This window comes from Pteropus alecto, unplaced genomic scaffold, assembly GCF_000325575.1.
Source record: "Pteropus alecto unplaced genomic scaffold, ASM32557v1 scaffold75, whole genome shotgun sequence".
Lineage (NCBI taxonomy): Eukaryota > Metazoa > Chordata > Mammalia > Chiroptera > Pteropodidae > Pteropus > Pteropus alecto.
Window position 1 is genome coordinate 16,374,922 of NW_006440638.1, and position 8,763 is coordinate 16,383,684.

The 8,763-nt window shown below is 35.3% G+C and overlaps 1 protein-coding gene across 1 annotated transcript in view; it reads right to left on the reverse strand.

Annotated features, from left to right (window-relative positions):
• Window positions 1-8,763, reverse strand: part of SYNPR (synaptoporin) — a 282,074-nt gene that overhangs the window by 243,003 nt on the left and 30,308 nt on the right. The window lies entirely within an intron of this gene.

Sequence of the window (8,763 nt, forward strand, 5' to 3'; positions counted from 1 at the left end):
TCCCTCTCACTTGTGATATTTGTTGTGCTCTCTCCCGAGGTCCGTGGAAAACAGCCAGTCACTGATCACCATCTGTCAAGAATAATTCTGGGTGGCTGCAGCTGCAACCCAGTGTCTGGTAATCACCACTTCAGGTTCTCTCAATACTAAATAGCTAGCTCAAGTGGCTTCCTGGCTAGCAGATTTCACTATAGCAGCCTCTCTCTCTAGTAAGACATCCAGATTTCAAAGTACCAAAGAGCTTCACAAACCTGATACCATAGAGTGCCTTCTTTCTTTGCTTAGGAGTCTATATTGAGCTTTTAGGATTGCTCATCTGGACCACACATCTCAGCCGGATAGGATCTCTTACATGGACTGTTAAGTACTCCCATAATTGGTCCCTCTGTTCTGATTTTCCATTCCATAAACTATCTGTAATCCATCCAATGCCAGTTCTAGGTTAATCATCCAAAAGACCACATCAAGCTATATCACTTCCCAGCTCGCAATCCTTTAATATTTCCATGTTGGCTACAAAATAAGTGTAAACTTCCTGACTTAGCATTCAAGGCTCTTAGCATCTGGTCCCAGTCCTGGGAAGTAATATAATGTAATGGTTGAGGTCACTGATACTGATTCAAAGCTCAGACCTATTATTTCCTTAATATCCTTTTATCAAATTAGTTACTCTTTCAGTTTATTCACCTTAAAATGAGATTAATGATACTTCCACAACTGAGGTAGGATTAAGTTAGATCAAAGTAATGTGCTCAGTACATCTGTATTAAACGTACTCATTTGAGGTACGTCATAGTTATAACAATTACTATTAAATTTGCAGTATTATTTCCTTCATTTGACCAATATTCCATCCACAATACACTATCTATTGAGGCAGTATAGTATATGCGGTTAAATATTAGAATTTTACAATTAGACGGTCTAGACGTAAACGCTGACTTTGCTACTTGCTGTGTGACTTGAGCAAGTTACTTAAACTTTCTGGGCTTCACTGTCCTCAGTAAAATGGAGATAATAATACCTGCCTCATAGAGATTCATTGAGAGGATGCATGGGAAAAACTTAAGTCTTGGAACAAAGAAAGAACTCAGGAAAAACAAAGCATTATTTTCTGTCCTTTTTTTGGAGGGGCTTACTTTAATATATCCTCTTTGAACATACATTATTTCATTTGCATGTCTTATTTTGCTTTCTTCCAATTCTAGAATCACCTTACACACTTTATTCTCGTATTTATAACTCTCTAGGTCCCACGGTCTCTAAACCCAGATCAAATAATCAAGTGTTTCTTTCTTCCTATAAAAAGCCTTTCCTGATGCCTCAGCAGAAAACAACTTGTCAGAAATAAATATCTCTGGGAGTATAAAGGAGTGCCTTTTCAACAAAACTGAGGCATCCTGTACTGTGCACGTTTTATTTCAACAACTAAATTATCAAATTTGAGGACACGGACTCAGTCTATTTTATCTTCCTATCACCTCCAGAGTAGGAGCTCAAAGAATGCTCATGGAACTAACCACATTTCATCCAGTTCCCATCTGTTTTGTCAAAGGGCCCTGATGGTTAGAAACTGAAGCTATGAAGTGAAGAAAAGGAAGGTGGACTGTCCACTGCAAAGTGAGCTTTGCTAATATTACATTTGACATTTTCTTTTCCTCTGAAGCCAGTTTTGGCATTTTGCCCTCAAGAGAAAGCACTGTTGATGAGTCAAAAGCTCTGTTGTTACTTCAAAAGAAACAAATGTCAAAAGCCCTGCCCTGACAAATCTCACAGTCACTGCGCAGCTAGAGCTCGGCTACTCTTAATTCTATCAATGTGCTTAAACCAGTCCTTCTGATTGAGCCTTTCCTGGATCTTGCAAAAGAGGCCTCTTTGGGGTTTAAGGTCTTATCTTCCACTCCTATCTTTGCATCCATTGCCTCAGGAAGCTCTCACTAAATAATCCCTAGTGAAAAGCCTCTTCCCAACCCTTAAGGGGAAGCTTATACAGGAGAAATGCCCCATGGCACAGATGGCCCTTACATGACTTCTAGCCTCTTCTATGAAATATCACTTAATGAGCAAGGAAGTCTTAGATGAGGACTTGTAAATCTCTTTTTATCTGTGTATATTGATTGCAGTGATGAGTTTCTCAAGGGTAGGGGAGACCTTGAGATTGAGTGAAAAGAGCTTGGCTTTTGGCTCCAGTCAAATCCAAGCACTAACACTGCAAAGCTGAGTAATCTTGGGCAAGTGACTGTTTCTTGGAGCTTTAGTTTTTCATTTGTAAATGAAAAGGTGAAAGGGCCACCTAACTCACAGAAACACTGTGACAAAGACCTAAAGACTTTAATTTAAAAGCTTCTATATCATCAGTAATACTTTTAAATAAATTTATATTTGTAAAGGCAGTACACACTAGTAATCAAGCACATAGACTTTTGGGACCAGAAAGACATGTATTCAAACCCTCTCTTAACCACTTCCAACTGTGTGACCTCAGGAGAGTGCTTCACCTCTCTGAGCCTTTGTTTCTTCATCTGTAAATGGAAATAATACCATTACCTAAAAACCTATGGGAAAGCAATGAGTTAGAGAAAGTAAATTACCTAGCACAGTAACCATTCCATATGTGGCACTCAAAAGTGTACAACTATCTCCGCTATTTACATGTTCATATCTCCATCATCTACATTGTACTTTACAAATAATGTACTCATGACAAACTTTTGTGGATGAAATTATAAACAGCCTATATTCCTCTAAGCATTGAATGCAGAGAATTGCTGTGTACTTCAACCAGTGTCGGGTCTCATACTATTCCTCCATTAGGAAGCCTTTCCTAATATTCTGGCTGAGCAGGGATATTGCAAGGCAATATCTCTCCTCACTGACTGCTGTAACAGACCTAATTGGGTTAGTAACAACAGTGGACTCCCTTGGTGACAGGAAAGCTGTAAACACCCTAGAGAAACAACCACAACTTCAACCTTCTCAGAGATAAGAACTATCATTGGGTGCTTTCTAATGTGGAGTGCAAAGACGACTTCAGCTGATTGTATACAAGGGGAGTTTCTTCATGTTCTGATTGACTACTCACATGGAGAAGTGTGTGTAAACACATGGAAACTTCTGTGCATATACATGGGCTAGAATTTTAGACTCTTCTCACTAAAAGAAGAACAGAGATTTTTCTCCTTCCCCACATGATATTGAAGAATAAGCACTTACCAAGTGCTGATCAACTAACAAATTGGGTATTTGGACTACAGAGAAAATAAATCACAGTCCTCATTTTTAAGGAACGAGCAAACTCACAGGGGATTTGCACACACATACCGCTTATCCTTCAGGGACTCAAAATTAATTTCTCTCTTATATGTGCCCACATATAGCTTGACTTTCATAACCTCTATAACAGTAACCATGGTAGTCTATTCCAAAAATAAAAATGGATTTTTACAGAAATATGTGATCCCATAGTTCTCAACAAAACAAGATTAGAGAGAGAATAAAACACACTTCCTTCTTTGAAATTTCTCCAGGACTCATATTTTCTACAATAAAATATGGTTTACTTTTTTACTAAGACAATAACGAAAAAGAGTTATTGCATTTAAAGGTCAGAAACAGACTAAGCTTCTTGAAGCCACATTTTATCAAAATGGAAATGCTATAATAAAATATCGATATTTTTAAAAAGTAAATTCTGAAATATCTAAGTCTTTTTTTTTTTTTAATTTGGAAGAAATATCTGGGAGTATAAGCTTCAAAATTGTAGCCTTAGTAATTAGGTTATTCTGGGTTAAGAATTCAATCCATATCTTACGATGCTTATCTAGACAATGCTCTTTGTTCTTTCCGACTTGTTTAGAATACATGTTTCCTAGCACTGTTCATGCTCTAGCTTTCAAAATTAATAGATTGAGCTAATCAAAGGAGGAGAAAAGAGAACAAATTTTGCATTACAGTTGTTTTTTTTTTAATGGCAGAAATTTCAGGAAAACTGAGTACTACAGCCTCATTTTACAGAGGAGGACTGAGAACAAGGTCACAGAGTACAACACAAAACTAAGATTAAAATTTGCCTCTTCCTCTCAAACTGATGCCATTTCCATATAGAAAGTTAGTACACAAATTAGGATCTACAGTTCCTAGAATGTATGGATGAGCTGTTAGGATCTAAAAGTTCTGCTCCACCTATCAGTTAACAGTGGTTCATTCATTTGTTCAGTCATTCTCTAGCTATCTCCTAATTTTCTGCTCAGATGCCAGGCAAATCTCTAAACTTTGTGGACACAGAGCGGGTAGCTGTATCTGGTCCCACTCTTCCTGATCCTATGATACAGAACTATAGAATATGTTCTTGGGCCTCAACAGTCTACATGTCAAGTTATTTTGTTTTTTCCTAGGTATCCTTTTATTATAGTGCTCTACTCGGAAACTGAATATAGCTTTCTTCAGCTTAGTCTACAAATAGCTACTAGAATAAACAGTAATATTTTCAAAATGAGATTCTTTTCCATTTTACCATGACATCCTTTTAAAAGAACTAAGCTTACTAGTGCTGACTTCCTATTGACTCCACTTTAAGAAGTTAAAATCAGGAAGTAATAAAAAATGTGCATAGAGATGGATATCTAAAGATGTTCACTATAGCATTATTCATAAGATAGCAAAAGTGAAAACAACTTAATATCCCTATAATTAGAAACTGATTAAATAAACTTTAATATAGTGATATAGTACTATGCCATCAATAGAAGTAAACTTTTAGAAAATTTTCTTATGACGTCACAATATAATATGTGAAAAAGGTTATAAAACAATATTTATAGCTTAATGCTAATTACACAGGCTACATTAAGTTTTGTAATTATGAATGATGTTTATTTTCTGCTTTTTGTTTTCCTGTCTCTTCCAAATTTTAATAGCAAAGATTGTTATTTTGGTAATCAGAAAAAAAGTGTCATTTACATAAGAAATTATGCCAATTTGCTTTCTATTATAAGATTTATTTCCTGTTAAATTTATTTAACAGGAGATACAGATGACTTAACCACTTAACTTTTTTTATAATTCCTCAACTAAATGTTAGACAACACTCCATTAGTAATTGCCCAGTGTGAGTACTGCATTGCTGTGTACTACTGCGACCATTGCAAAAAATGTAAATTACAAGGAAATGTCTTCCTTCCTTATTCAGTACCTGAATTATGTGACAGTGTTTATTTATCCACATCTTGTGGATAAATAATGTGTTTTCAAATACATTTTTCGTTACTGATCTCAAAAGATTGGGAAAAAATATCGTAAAGTGTGGTAACAGAAATACTATGGCCTTATGCAGTTAAATAATTGTTCTCCAAACCACAAATTCGAGTGTCTGTAAAAATGTAATATTTATGACTTCTTATAAAAGGCTGCAATAAGTCTTGATTCCACAGACCTTTATGTCAGTCAACAGAATTTTCTGATGTTATTATCATATCCATGCAATAAGAGCAATTTCATAAAAAAATTCTTCCACATTAATTTCTCAATACATAAGTAAGGAAAAGGACTAATTTCATATAACATATTAAAATCTCTATTCCTATCTTACTTTTCATGTGAATCTGTATGTAATAATTCCACTGGTTATGAGAAGACAGCACACACTGTTCAAGAAGAACTGGATTAGAATTATGAATACTTGGAAGCAATACCACAAAATTTAATCTTTAAATGTTTACAAGGTTGGCCCGACAAAATACTAGGTCAATTTTTCTTCAACTGAAATAGTTTGCCAAGTTAGAAAGATATTTGTTCATTTATCCATTCATTTATTTAATCAATAAATGGTAACAGTATTTGGTACTCTGCTAGGCTCTGAGCATACTTTAGTGATTAAAAAAGAATTTCTGCCTTTATAAAGTTTCTGAACTTATGAGAGAGACAAATAATGAAGAAAGGAACAAACCAAGAATCCAATAATGTCTGTTACTATCAATGCTATCGAAGAAACAAGTGTGGTTCTGATGCTGACATAGAATCTGTCAAGGTGAAGAGATATCCACTGAGCCTATAGAGAAGAAATTGCAAAGGAAAGATATCTCAATGGAAGTTTGAAAAGTTGGAAGTGGCCAGCCCTGGGAAGAGTAATGGAAAGAACATTCCAGGAACAGGTATTAGAACAATAGTCTAAGACAAGAAAGAGGCTGGTCTGTTCAAAGAAATGAAATGAGGCTAGTAGCCATGGAGTGGGCTAAGCTTTGGGAAGCTCAGTACAACAGACTTAGATGGGGCTATGCCTCTGAGAGGGGAAGGGACGTAGGTAGATGGATCAGGCATGAGCAGGATAAGGAGTATCTTTCATCATGTCAGGAAGAAAAGAGAAAAAAAAATGTGTGTACATAGGTAAATTATGTTAGTTGGTTTGGCCACAGGAAGTTGAGGGACATGGTTTCTCTCTTTCTGAAAGTAGGACATGAGTGCCTCTGCTGACAGGAAAAGAGAGATGGATGTACCTGAAGTTTAAGGAGATATGGCCCAGTTTGAAATAGCTCCTCTAAAGCAGAGAGAGAGAGAAAAAGAGAGAGCTGACTAAGGAAACAGAATTGCTGGGTGGCACCTAGATCTCAGCTGGTAGGAGGCTGCAAATTTATAGTTTTAATAAAAGCAAATGAAATCTTTGGTCAGCAGGTTACAGAACAGCAAGTGTAGTCACTCTTATTTATGCAATACTCATTTATCTTTACACACATAGGCAAAGAAATTTTTAGAAGAAATTTCATCAACATGCCCAACACTATCAACATATGGGGTGAGTGATTTTGATGTATTCCTTATTGTCTGAATTATTTAGTATGGCTCATTTCATTGTTAGATTTATTTCATATTTGCACAACATTGGAAATTATCGTATTGCCAATGGGGGAATTTAGAGACTTACAGAATTCTAGAACTGAAAGGGACCATCTTGCCCCTTTTAAAGATGAAGAAAGTGAGGCCCAGAAAGAGGAAGGTTTTTGTTAAAGTCTTGTAAAGATTTAACTGCAGAAATGGGTATGTCCCAGGCCTCTTAACTCCTACACAAGAGTCTCTCCTATGCTAAATTAAGATAGAGTATTAAATTTAAAATAATGCATAGAAGACAGTCCTTAACATGAGTGTTGAAGTTACTTTTTAGATATGGATATATCTTGTTTGATGACAATACTTCGAAGCATGCATACATGTATATGTGTATGTGTATATATTTGTACAGACATATGTACATATATACATATACACATAACTTTAAATCCAAATTGTACAATATACATTATCTACTTTTATCTTAGAAACTATACCTTCCTACATATACCATATTGGGTACTTCATGGAGAGTCAATCAGGTGAATTCTTCACCGTCGTTATCCCCACTTTCAGCTAGTGGTTGTCAGGGGCACAGATAAAATTTCTCAGACTGACAATTGAGATTCATAAAATATAATTACATCTCATTTCTTTTTATAGTAAGATGTTACGGGGCAGGAAAGATTAGTTAAAAACACAAAGAAAGCAAAGAGATTTTTAAATATAACAAAACAAAAATACTGTCACCTTCTCTTGGCTTCTGTTCTCTTGTGCACATTCAGCTTTACACATCTGATTTTTGAAAGAATGTGGGAAGGACACCTGAATAAATAATGTTTATGTGTATTCTAGATTGCCTTGAGCTAGCTAGGCAAGCGAGTGCAGGAAATATATCATTAGTATTCTCTCTAACACACCGAGTGAGACATCCAGAATACATATAAATGTCATTTATGCAGGTGTTCTTCCCACTCTTCCAAATGAAACATGAATGGAATAAAGAATTTTAAAAATGGACAGAGTGTCAGTGATCTGTGGGACCATTTCAAAAAGGCCTAATAAAAGAATTGGAGTCCCCAGAGAAAGGCAGAACAGAGCAAGGAGGGAAAAAAAGGGAGAATAATGGTTGGAATTTTTCCAAATTTGATGAAAACTAAGGAGTAGCACACGTGAAGGAACGTACACCAAAGTACTCCACAATTCAATTTCTCAGAACACATATAAAGAGAAAATCTTAAATGTAACCAGGGAGAAAGACACATTAGGCACAGGGGAATGATGATAAAAATTATAGAAAATTTCTTGTTAGAAACAAAGTAAGTAAGAGTATAGTGGAGCAGCATCTCTAAAATACTGAAAGCAAAAACCCTCACAACTTAGAGTTTCATACCTAGCAAAAATGTGTTTCAAAAACAAAGATAAGGAAAATTTTTCAGACATAGTAAAGCTAAAAACATTTATGGTAGCTGACATCTACCACCAAAAATATGTTAGAGAAAGTCTTTCAAACAGAAGGAAAATGAAACCAGGTAGAAATGTGGATCTAAGCACAGGGATAAGGAGCATTGGAAGTGGTAGCTATGTGATTTATTACATGTCAATTATACCTAAATAAAATATTAAAATAAAATATGTATAGATAAATAAAATTTGCCTAAGAAAATATTCATTGAATGTTTGCTATATTTTGACATTTTTCTTTGCTGAGAACATCAACATTGATTAGATATCTTCTTTGTCCTAGAATGTCTTACAGAAAATGAGATGAGACCACAATGAAAATTTCTAATAATTCAAAAACATACAAATCAAAAAATAGTCAGGTTCCTCTTTATCTCTCAACCTAAATGCCAAAGCAAAATGAAGGATTTGATTCTACTATTTCTTATATTTAATGGTTACTCAGACCCTCTTTCTTCCTCTTCCTTAAAATTTCCTCAT